The sequence below is a fragment of the Symphalangus syndactylus genome, chromosome 4, assembly GCF_028878055.3.
Source record: "Symphalangus syndactylus isolate Jambi chromosome 4, NHGRI_mSymSyn1-v2.1_pri, whole genome shotgun sequence".
Classification (NCBI taxonomy): domain Eukaryota; kingdom Metazoa; phylum Chordata; class Mammalia; order Primates; family Hylobatidae; genus Symphalangus; species Symphalangus syndactylus.
Window position 1 is genome coordinate 26,544,900 of NC_072426.2, and position 12,371 is coordinate 26,557,270.

At 38.5% G+C, this 12,371-nt stretch overlaps 1 pseudogene; it reads right to left on the bottom strand.

Annotated features, from left to right (window-relative positions):
- Positions 1–10,791: 10,791 nt before the first annotated feature.
- On the bottom strand, positions 10,792–11,269 carry LOC129480062 (protein MIX23-like; annotated as a pseudogene).
- Positions 11,270–12,371: the final 1,102 nt, after the last annotated feature.

Here is a 12,371-nt window from a genome sequence, read left to right on the forward strand (position 1 = left end):
TTTCCTGGTGGAAGTAGTTATGAATACTATTATTATAAGTATTTGCATAAGAGTTTTTATGTTTAATATAAGCTTTTATTTCTCTAGGATAAATATCTAGGAGTGGGATTATTGGGCCATATGGCAAGTATAGATAAATGCCAAACTCTTCTCCAAGCAGCTGTACCATTTTTGCATTCCACCGTAATGTATAAGAGCTCAAACTGATCCACATCTTAACCAACACTTGATATTGCCAGGTTTTTTGTTTTTGTTTTTGTTTGTTTGTTTGAGATGGACTTTCACTCTTGTTTCCAAGGCTGGGGTGCAATGGCATGATCTCGGCTCACTGCAACCTCCGCCTCCCGAGTTCAAGTGATTCTCCTGCCTCAGCCTCCTTAGTATCTGGGATTATAATCATGCGTCACTATGCCCAGCTAATTTTGTGTTTTTGTAGAGACAGTTTTCTCCATGTTGGTCAGGCTAGTGTCGAACTCTCAACCTCAGGTGATCTACCTGCCTTGGCCTCCCAAAGTGCTGGGATTATAGGTTTGAGGCTCTGTGCCCAGCCTGACAGGTTTTTTTAAATTGATGGTGTTCACTCTTCATAATATAGCTTAAATATGGTGATATAAACTCAACTATTATCAATACTTCTTATGTTAGATGATAAGGGAATAAGAGAGAAAGAAAACAATATATTTGCTTCATATATATACAGATACATACATGAATACATATATATATACATATACATACAAACATATAAGAAAATAAGGAAGAAATACTCATAACGATTACAGTCATCATCTCTGTAAGTAGACACATGGTTATAGCTGTCATTTGTAACTATCTTCTGCTAGTATACATGCCATATTTCCTTTGTTCTCAGTAATCACTTCAGCTGGTCATGGTTCTTTGCCTGGTAGGCAAAAAACACAACCAAGTAAAATTCCCATTATTTTTGAAGAGTCTGGGCCATTAGCAGTCCTGCCTGAATTGTGATGTTGTGGTTTTGCATTGGCTTTAATCAAAGAACAGGGTAGTACTAAGAGACACCCTAAAAGATCGCCTATGTTTAAGACATACTCTTCCTTGCCTCCCTTGTGTAGCAGCAGTCCAATTTCCCCTTGGTAACCAGGATTGATTACAGTAGCTCCCTTCCTTGCCTGTTAATTCAGAGGCAGGAAGATCCCAAGGTGACTAGTTAAGGTGGTCGTCTTAACTTCTGTTTCAATGAAATTATTGTTGTGTTTCCTAGTAAAAATATTTCTCCCATTGGAGCTAATACGTCTATACCAGCAGAACATAAGGTTGCAGGGACAGGAAGCAACCATTGTGCTAGTATATCACCAGGGATAATATGAGTTGTGCCATTTCTACCCATTGATTCTTGGGACCCATGAATCCTGGCCATGGGAGAAACTGTATCATATATTGGATGCTGATTCAGAGCATAGATAGCCTCTTGGAGGTATTGTCACATAATTGGCACTGAAATTGAGTCTTCAAAAAGTATTCCACTATTTTTTTTTCTTTGAGACAGAATCTTGCTCTGTTGCCCAGGCTGGAGTGCAGTGGTGTGATCTCGGCTCACTGCAAGCTCCGCCTCCCGGGTTCACACAATTCTCCTGCCTCAGCCTCCTGAGTAGCTGGGACTACAGACGGCTGCCACCACGCCTGGCTAATTTTTTTTTTGTGTGTGTGTTTTTGGTAGAGACGGGGTTTCACCATGTTAGCCAGGATGGTCATGATCTCCTGACCTTGTGATCCACCCGCCTTGGCCTCCCAAAGTTCTGGGATTACAGGTGTGAGCCCCCACGTCTGGCCAAGGTATTCCACTATTCTATCAGGCTAGCTGCTTCAGGATGGTGGGGAACCTGGTGAAACCAGTGAATCCTATAGGCCTTGGCCCACTGCTGCACTTCATTAGCTGCGAAGTGATTTCCTTGATCAGAAGCAATGCTGTGTGAAATACTATGATGATGAATAAGGTTATGGATGGTAGTTTTGGAAGAAGCAGAGGAGGCAAATCCAACTCTAGATTAAACGTTTATTCCAGTGAGAACAAAACACTGCCCTTTCCATCAAATAAATGCTCCAGTGTAATCAACTTGCCATCAGGAAGCTGGCTGATCAACCTAGGAAATGGTACCACATTGAGGAATCAGTGTGGATTTCTGCTGCTGGCAGATTGGGCACTCAGCAGTAGAGTAGCCAGATCAGCCGTGGCAAGTGCAAGTAATGGAAACTCGGCTCCAATTCAGCAAGGTAAGGATACTGGGCTACTGTGGGGGTCAGAGGATGGAAATATGACTGTCCCTCAGGAGTCAGAATCCCCGAAATCTCATCCTCACTGATCCCTTTGGATCAGCTTCGTGTGGCCTCTCTTGCTGAGCAGTTCTTTATGATGTTCTTTGCCCACAGTGTAGAACAAAGACACACAACCCTTTCCTAGGTTTATGTTGCTCGGTTTCAGAGAGCACCTAGACTGAGTTGGAATCTTTGACTCTGATCATAAATCTCTGGAGAAAAACTTTGGTCCCACTTTGGCTTGATTCCATCCTCTCTTTCCCTGAACAATCAATTCTGGACAGCAAACTGGGCCATGTTCACCAACATGGATAGAGGGCAGGAAAGGAAGCTTGAAGTGGTGAGGAGGAGAGCATGGGGTGTGGACATAGATCATTTTCAGAGAAAGAAGCTGGTGCATGGACAGAAAGGTCAATAGATTTTTCATGACGGAGAAGTCATGTGGTATTTTACTATGGTGAGTACAGGACCCCTTTTTTTACTTTAAAAATTTGATTTAAATGAGAGAGTGTACTTAAAGTGCTTGCACAGTGCCTAACTAAACGTATTATTATTGCTTGATTTGGCTCTGCCATCACAAGAGTACGAACTCCCTATGAAACTGGTTAATGTTCACTTCATCTGTTTCAGATGGTGGTTTTGAGTTTTAAACAAAATCACATTTGATGGAAGCTAACTGAAAAATGGTACTAGATTAATCTTAATAAATGAAGCACTAAGCACAGCAGTTCCACCCTAGTGTCTCTTCTGTGCTCCAGCCTTGTACCTCCAAAGACTTCCTGGTTATGTCCACTGGGATACCTCAATGACATCTCAAAAGCAACATGTGTAAAACTCCTCTTACCTCCCTAGTCTTCCCTTCTTAGTAACTGTCAACTTTTCCACACTCACACTGTTGTTCAAATTTAATCCAGACAGTTGTCCTGATATCTCTGTCTATCTTACTCCCTGTATCCACATGACCATGAATTCCTATTGATCCAGCCTCTGATTTATCTCTTGAGTTGGTGTAATTGTAGTCTCTTCATTGGATTATTGAACAGTCTCCTGTGTGGTCTCCTTGTTTCCACCACTTCTTCCTCTCTGACCCATTTTCCATAGAGCAGCCAGGATGATCTCATACATTTATTTGTTAGGTAACAAGATTCCTGAAAGGTCTATCTGAAGGCAAATATTTTGCTACTTCATCCAACTAAAGGTCACAATAAGTATGAACTGTCCCCAATCTTGAATTTATCTCCCAAAAATTAGATTATATTTAAGCCTTTAGGAGAAGATGTGCCAATGGACACCTTTTCAAAATAAACGTTTCTTAGAAAATATTAACAAGTCTTGCCTTACATTAAATTAAAATTAGTTGTCAACTAAATTGTTTTGGGTGAATAAGGTCCTAGTTTCAAGAACACTAAGAATGATTATAAAAGTGGCAATGTTTTATGTTTATCAAACAACTATTAACCTATAACCATGAGACTATTTTTTTGCCCTCAAAATATGTAGAAAATTCCATGTTTTGGATAGAATATATACACTGTAATTCGTCTCATTCAAAATACATGAGTGTTCCAGATACAACTTTTTTAGTCTCTTGAAAATTCAGGATTATGGATAGCTCATACGATGCTAATAAGATCAAATAGGGACAAAAACACTTGCTTTATAATACTAGAATTAAAATAATATTTAAAAATGACATTATATTTCCCCACAAGACCCCAATTAATTACAAAGCAAAAATAGTAACTTTTTACTAGAGACACCTCACAATCATCACCTTAATACGTATCAGAGTAAACATCACCATTAATGGGGAAAATTGGCATCAAATGCCTTCTAATATGATGCATTGAGAAAAACACGACATCCTTGAGTCCTGTCCATAGTGCAAAACTGAATCAAACCATGAAGAAATATCAGAGAAGGCCAGATTGCTCACTTGTACTCTTAAAAATGTCAATGTCATAAAACACAAAAAAAAGACCAAGAAACAGTTCCAGGTTAAGACCATATAAGCGAATACAATAATTGATCTGGGACTTTTTTTCCTATAAAGGATTTAATTGGGACAATTGGCAAAGTCTGAGTAAAGTTTGTTGTTTAGATAATGGTATTACTTCAATATTAATTTCCTAACTGTGAAAATTATATTGTGGTTATCTAAGAATGCTCACACTTTTAGGAAATGCACTGATATATTTAGGCATGAAGGAATATCATGTTCACGCTTAACCTCAGACTCAGGGGGAAAAGTGCATATGTGTGTGTGTATATATGTATACACACACACACACACACACAGAAGGAGAGAGAGAGAGAGAAAGTAAAAGCAAATATGGTAAAATGTTAACACTTGGCTAATCCGGGTAAAGGATTTAGGAATTTTTTGTACTATTCCTGTAATTTCACGTTAAATCTGAAGTTATTTCAAAATAAAAAAATTAAAGGAGAAATAGACTCTACATTTGTCCCTCTATAAGAATATTTTAGGGACATAGTCTGCTTAAATTAATATTTTCCCACCTGCCAGATGATTATTCTCTTCCTCAGAAAAACATTCTTCTTTCTCCTACCCATCTATGTTCAAATACAATTTTTCTTTAGTTGCTAATGAGGTTGGTCCCTTCTACCCAAGCTTCAAGGGAAGGAAGAGTAGTCTGTTTTGATAACTTCTATAGAGCCAGATTTATATTTATACAGTTTAACATGATGCATACAATAATTTGTCATATAACAATTTTGGTTTTAACTCAGTAGAATTAAATTTACAGAAAACCTGTACTCCATTTGATTTTCACATAGGGGACTTGACATTGATTGTTAGTGAAAATTGTGTGTTCCTTGACAATGTTATTATGCCTCCCATATACATGGCATATGGGCCAGACACTGGGGAGGGGAGAGTAAGGGTGGAGGTGCCCTCATGTTGTTTGCAGTTGCAGTTAGGAAAAAATGTGACATCTGTGTCAGAAGTTACATACCTATGTATGAATCAGGGTGGTCCCAAGGCAGATAATTAATTTACTATTGAGTTATAGACAATAAATATTGATTACATTGTTTTGCATCCAATACAAGTTAAGGAGGTATGTCAAGACCCAAATTATTTGCATGGGCAGAGGATGGCGGGAAAGAGTCTGGGCACAGAGGCCAGACTAAGTTGCATTTGAACCTTGACTCCACTCTCTACTGCTCTCATGATCCTAGAAATACTCGTTAGGCTCTTCTAGCTCAGTTTCCTCATTCATAAAAGGGAAAAATAATTTCTACCTTAAAGGGTGTTGAAAAGAGACAATGCTGGCAAATCACCTGATCTAAACAAGGCATTTATTCATTTAGTGATATAAGCTGAGTGTTCACAGCCTACAAGATTTCCAGAATCTTGTAGAAATAAATAAGTGCGTTAATAAAAATTTAAAAATCCCTTTTGAAATTCCAAATTTGGATTTATTGAGAGTTGTATTTTTTGGGGGGGGGACAGGGGGTGGGGACAGAGTCTCGCTCTGTCTCCCAGGCTGGAGTGCAGTGGCACGATCTCAGCTCACTGCAAGCTTTGCCTCCCGGGTTCATGCCATTCTCCTGCCTCAGCCTCCCAAGTAGCTAGGACCACAGGTGCCCACCACCACACCCAGCTAATTTTTTGTATTTTTAGTAGAGACGGGGTTTCACCATGTTAGCCAGGATGGTCTCGATCTCCTGAACTCGTGATCCACCCACCTTGGCCTCCCAAAATGCTGGGATTACAGGTGTGAGCCACTGCGCCTGGCCAGAGTTGTATGTTTTAATATCATTTTGTTTGTTTAATAGAGATGAAGTCTTACTATGTTGAGCAGGCTGGTCTTGAACTCCTGCCCTCAAGCAATCCTCCCACCTTAGCCTCCCAAAGTGTTGGGATTACAGGCATGAGCCATTGTGCCTGGCTAATATCTTTAATGTAATGAAGATTTGAACTCTCAAAGAGAAGCCTGCCTACTGCCTACTAATATTTTAAAACTACCCTACCTGTGGGTATTCAATAAAGTCTAATGGTTATAATTATTTTTAATTTTAAAATGCTCATTGTTTTTCCTAATGTGAGATTCTCCCAACCTGGAATGGATTTTTATTTTCTTCATCTGTAGGACTAAAACAAATAATCATCAGCAAACCATGGACTACATGTGTTAAAACACCACAGAGTAAGGGAAAGTTTTTATAGAAACTTCTTCTCATATGTTCCACTGTGTCCTCTCTCTAACTTTGAACATGACCTTCAATTGTCAGGCTTAAATGTAGTAGTTTTATTTGGCTGTTGAACCTAATTATAATGAATGAAAGGCTCTGAGACTTATCACAGATGAGGTGGTGAGCCGTTTTCAGAAACGCCTTCAAATAAACTTTTGTAGCTTAATATATTTGTGGCACCTAACAGCTGTGTGCTACTCCTAGAAAATTTAATCCCACACACTGATCATTTGGCACAGAAAATAAGATGTGGAGTGGGAAGGGGAACCTTAGATTTAAATTGTGTATACAAATATTTATGTAAGCATAAAACACTATCAACAAACGCACAGATGCTGCAGTATTTACACTTTGCATGGTGAGAAATCTAAAGATTAATTCTGACATTATTTTCAAAGGGAAGATTCTTTTCACATGAGTTTAAATAGTTTGGATACACTGTATTAAATTTTTTTTTTTTTACTTTAGGGGTTAGTTGTTCCTCATTTATTAAGCAAACATCGAGCTGCTAAAAAAAGACCAAGAACATCTGAAAAATATGGTCCCATTCTTCACAGAAAAGCTTATAGTTCTGAAGACATTTTATGTGGAAACCTGAAATAATAATAGATCTTTGGAGGACATATTATTTGTTTTTCCTATGGGTTACACATATGGGATTTCAGGTACAGGAAAGATCTACATAGGAAGGGAGAATCAAAAGGGGTTTCTAGAGGGTAAATGTTGAGATGGAACTTAAAGGAAAGATATGATTTATATAGGCAGTGAGCAGGGTCTGATTAAATATTGCATATTTTGTTTGTATAAACTTTGTGTATATCATGCACTGCAATTCACTGTGATTTTTTAAAATTCATAAACTTTGCCTTTTAGAGCACTTTTAAGTTTATGCAAAGTTCATCAGAAAGTATGAAGAGTTTCCAAATACCCCATTTCCACACATGTTCAACCTCTCCCACTATCAACATCCTGCACCACAGTGGTACATTTGTTACGATTGATGACATGTCACATCTTGCATGATACAATTCAACCATCCCTGTTGTATATGAGAAAGCAAAGGCTCAAGGAGGTTAAGTAACTTTCCCAAGATCACTTATCTATGAAGTATCTGAGCTAATATCTGAATCCAGGTCTATATCAATTATTTGCATATTTTATCACTGCCTCTCATACATAAATAAGTATAATAAATTAATAAAAACCAGAACAAGTAACATTGATAATTGTTATCAATTCCCATATGCAGATAGTTTTCTAGCAATGATGTCTATTGCTCTTGTACAAAATGCAGATGGTTTTCTAACAATGATGTCTATTGCTCTTGTACAAAATAATTTTACCTTTTCATGTAAAGAATTAATTAGTTTTTTGTAGCATCTCAGTTACATAAGACTGTGTGAAGTCATCCTATTTAGCCAAGATGAAGAATATACACTTAAACCTAAACTATTCTAGGGCTCTAAAAACACATGTAGTGGCTTGAATGGTGCCCCCCTTTCCCCTCCCATTTTTTTCTCCTGGGTGGAAAAAAGTGTGTTCACTCAGAATTTATCAATCTAACTTTACTTAGAAAAACCATATTTGAGGATGTAATTAAGATAAGGATCTTCAAATTAGATCATCCTAGACTAGGGTAGGCCTTATTGAATGTGAAATGCCAAGTGTCCAATGAAAAATGTCTTTAGAAGACACAGACACAGAGAAGAAGGAAAGAAGACACAAAGAGAAGACCATCTGAAGATGGAGGCAGAGACTGGGGTTGTATAGTTATAAGCCAAGCAATACTTGAAACCATCAAAACCTGGAAGAGGCAAGGTAGGAGTCTCCTCTGGAGCCTTCAGAAAGAGAATAGCCCTGCCAACACATTGATTTTAGACTTCTGGCCTCCAAAACTGAGAGGGTATTAATTTCTGTTGTTTTTAAGCCACTAAGTTTGTGATAATTTGCTATAGAAGCTCTAGAAAATTGATGGTCTTGACTTAAAGAATTTCCACCTTCTTTCCTTTCCCTTGACAAGAGTTTGTGTCAGTATTGACAGTCATTTCATTTAACATGGCTGTAGCAGTAGACATGGCTGGCTGTGTGTTCCATCTTCCATGGAATAGACTTGTCTTTTCGAAGTAGTTGTCCAGACAGGGGCTACATTTTCCATCATTTCTTTCATCTTGATCAAGTGTATATCCAGTTCTGGCCAATGAAATATGAGCAAAATTGACGTATGTTACTTCTGAGGGAAGGCACTTAAGAGTGTGTTTTTGTCCTACTTTCTTGAATCATGTCTATTGGCTGGATCAGAAGACTCCAAGGATCCAGCGGATGGCAACATCACAAGATGGCATTGCCATTGTAGCTTAATGAAGCACATGAGACTATGGAGGGGAGTGGGTTTTTTTAATTAAAATGGGGTTCTGTCAGTCAGGCGAAAGGGAGGTGGGCAACACACAATATCTACTGCAACTACTTTATTATGTTCATATGCTTGTTACGTTGCTTTGATAGAGTTGCTTTGATGGAATTCAGATATTTGAAAAATACTTTCCAAAGGACACATTCTTAGCTTCTTGGTAATAATGATAGTATTTAACTATAAATTAATATTCAAATGTTAATGAAACACTTTCACTAAATACTCATTTAATTCTTACAAGACCCTTGTCATGTAGCTAAAACCAGTTGAACTAACTAACATTAGAATTAAGAAATTTTGACTTCAAATCCACACCTCTTTCTCTGCAGTACCTCATTTACAAATGGAAATTCTTATTGCCTGGAAGACCTAAGTTTGTCATCTGTAGTGAACGTGTGCTCTTTTTTGCTACCTAGTATGTATTTTCCTTTCTTTTAGTTAATGCTAATCTGAACTTCTGGGAGAACCACCCTTTCTGCTACTCTCAGCCTAACTAGAGTTGACTCTATCCCTGAATCCAGGGATGAACATGTGATTCAGACTGGCCAATCAGAAATGGCATTCCTCTGGCCTGTGGCCCAATATAGGCCAATGAGAGTCAGCTCCAGAACTTTCATTGTGTAGGGGAAAATGTAAGAAGTGCACCATGGGCAGACATCTTGCTTACCGTGTAGCAGCTAAGAAGCCAGTAGAGTTGACATATCAGACATAGGGAGCCGGAGACGTCTTTTGAGTCCCTGAACCCTGTCAAGTCAGAAGTCAAATTTATTTGTTTGTGGAGTTTTCGGAAAATTCCCTCTTCTGCTTAAACCAGTTCAACTTAGATTTTATCAACTGTTTATGAAATAGTGACTTTTACCTCATGTGGATAAACAGTCATTTAAAAAGGAAAAGTAAGATACTCCAGTATCCAGTATCCAGTACAGAGCTATTTCATGCTTAATCACTTCTAGTTTCAGAACTTTGAGCCAGGGACACTGAGCTAGTGTAGCCCCAGGTACAAGATTTGAAAGTTTCCTGCTCAGGATTCTGCATCCTTACTCATGAGGTCTGAGTATTAGGAGCCCCAAACAGGGAGAAGCTCAGTAAAAAGAAAATTTGTTGAATGTTGAGTGAATCTGGGGTAGTATGGACTTCCATGAAGTTCCAAGTATGTATTCTTGCTTTACTATTGAAATAAATTGTTCATAATTCTGCAACAGCTTGTGGCTTAATGTTCAGTAGGATAAACTATTTTTTTTCTGTTGCTTTGTAATTACTTGAAGTACACTTTATGGAGAATAACACCCAAAATTTAATTGTGTGACTGTGTTCTTATACATATGGGAGAAGGTATGGGAGGGAGGGTAAAGAGATTCCTTTGCCAAGGGGTGGAATTTTAAAATGCAGTTCATGTGTTGTATTTGCCTTATTGACATTTATCCTTCAATATAACCTAGAGTCAGGCTATTTAGATGATCACCACATCACAGTCAAGAGCTATGAATGATCTTCATTGATTTTGTTATTTCATTTCTTTAGTACATACCCAGCAATTTGCCCATCCAAAATTACAGTTGTGCTATTTCTGAATCTAAGCTGCTTTAGTGTTTATAGGTATGAAAGGAATTTGGGAAATATAATTTTCTGATTATTTGAGAAAGATGAGATTTTTAAAAATGTAACTGAGTCAGAAAATTATTTTAATAGTTACAAACAATTTTTTAAAGAATCAGTATAAAATAGCAGTTGATTTCTCCATAATTATCAGAATTATTTATACTTGAGGTCTTGACTAAGTGGGGCTGAAATCAACAAAAGGTCTTGGGCTGTTGGCTTGGAAATCATCCCAGGAAGCTTGTCTTACTGATATGTGTCATTCTTAGCTCCTATGAGATGATCTGGTCCTTTTTAAAACAAGTATCTCTTTCTTCATTCTTTGGAGGCTTGAAGTGAATTTGGCAGTATTCATTAAACACCTTCCAGCTCCTTTCATTTACCACTCTTCAACATTCAGCTCTGACTGCATCCATTTCAACTTTTTCTGCTCTTTTCTAAGTTGCTTTAATAATGTTAAATCATCCAAATTTTTATCTTTCTCTTCTTGGAAGTGTTTTACTACTGCTGAGGTCTGGACTATACAATTGTTTTATGGCTTTTTCCCTACTGGCATGAGCTGCCATCAAAAACTCATGAAATTTTTTATAGGTTTGGCTGGCATCAATTTTTCCCTGCAAAGGAAGCTGTGGGAACCATAGTGTTTAACTCATGTACTATTCAGTCATCAATTTTCCTCATCACCTTGAGTAATAATTCCTGGAACTTAGGAAACTCCTCACAATTCACATCACGACTGAGCGCCGCCATTGGATCAGAAAAATGAGATGTTTTAAACCGCTTAGCTTACATTGATTTCCTAGCTGTAGACCTTGGAAAAGTCAGGCCCTCTGATTTCTTCTTCTACATGAGCCACTGGAAAGGATGAAGTGAGGCGTGAGGCTGGGGATAGAATAGTATGTGAAGAGCACTATTTACTATATGCAGAAGAGGAAAATCCTATCATACATGTGCTCCTCAGTTAATAGGTTTTCTATAGAATGTAAACTTCTTGAGGCCAAGAACCTTGACTGTTGGAAGAGCTAATCCATGGTGAACGCTCAATAAATATTTTCTGAAAAACAACTGAAAAGATGGTTGAATAAAGAAGTCTTCAGAAATTAGACAAATAATGCCATAACTTTCATTGTAAAACTCAGGGTCCAATTATGCTTTAGCCTGATTCAATCCTATTAACCATTAGAAACTGAGAGGTGAAGCCGGCTGGGCTTCTGGGTCAGGTGGGGACTTGGAGAACTTTTCTGTCTAGCTAAAGGATTGTAAACGCACCAATCAGCACTCTGTGTCTCGCTAAAGGTTTGTAAACACATCAATCAGGGCTCTGTGTCTAGCTAATGGGGTAGGGGACTTGGAGAACTTTTCTGTCTAGCTAAAGGATTGTAAATGCACCAATCAGTGCTCTATGTCTAGCTAAAGGTTTGTAAACGCACCAATCAGCACTCTGTCAAAACAGATCAATCAGCACTCTGTAAGATGGACCAATCAGCACTCTGTAAAATGGACCAATCAGCTCACTGTAAAGTGGACCAATCAGCAGGATGTGGGTAGGGCCAAATAAGGGAATAAAAGCAGGCCACCCACGCCTCAGCGGCAATTCGCCTGGGTCTCCTTCTCCTTTGTGGGAGGTTTGTTCTTTTGCTCTTTGCAATGAATCTTGCTGCTGCTCACTGTTTGGGTCTGCACCCGCCTTTATGAGCTGTAACACTCACCACTAAGGTCTGCAGCTTCACTCCTGAAGCCAACGAGACCCCTAACCCACCGGGAGGAACGAACAACTGTGGACGGGCCGCCTTTATGAACTGTAACACTCACCGCGAAGGTTTGCAGCTTCACTCTTGAAGTCAACGAGGCC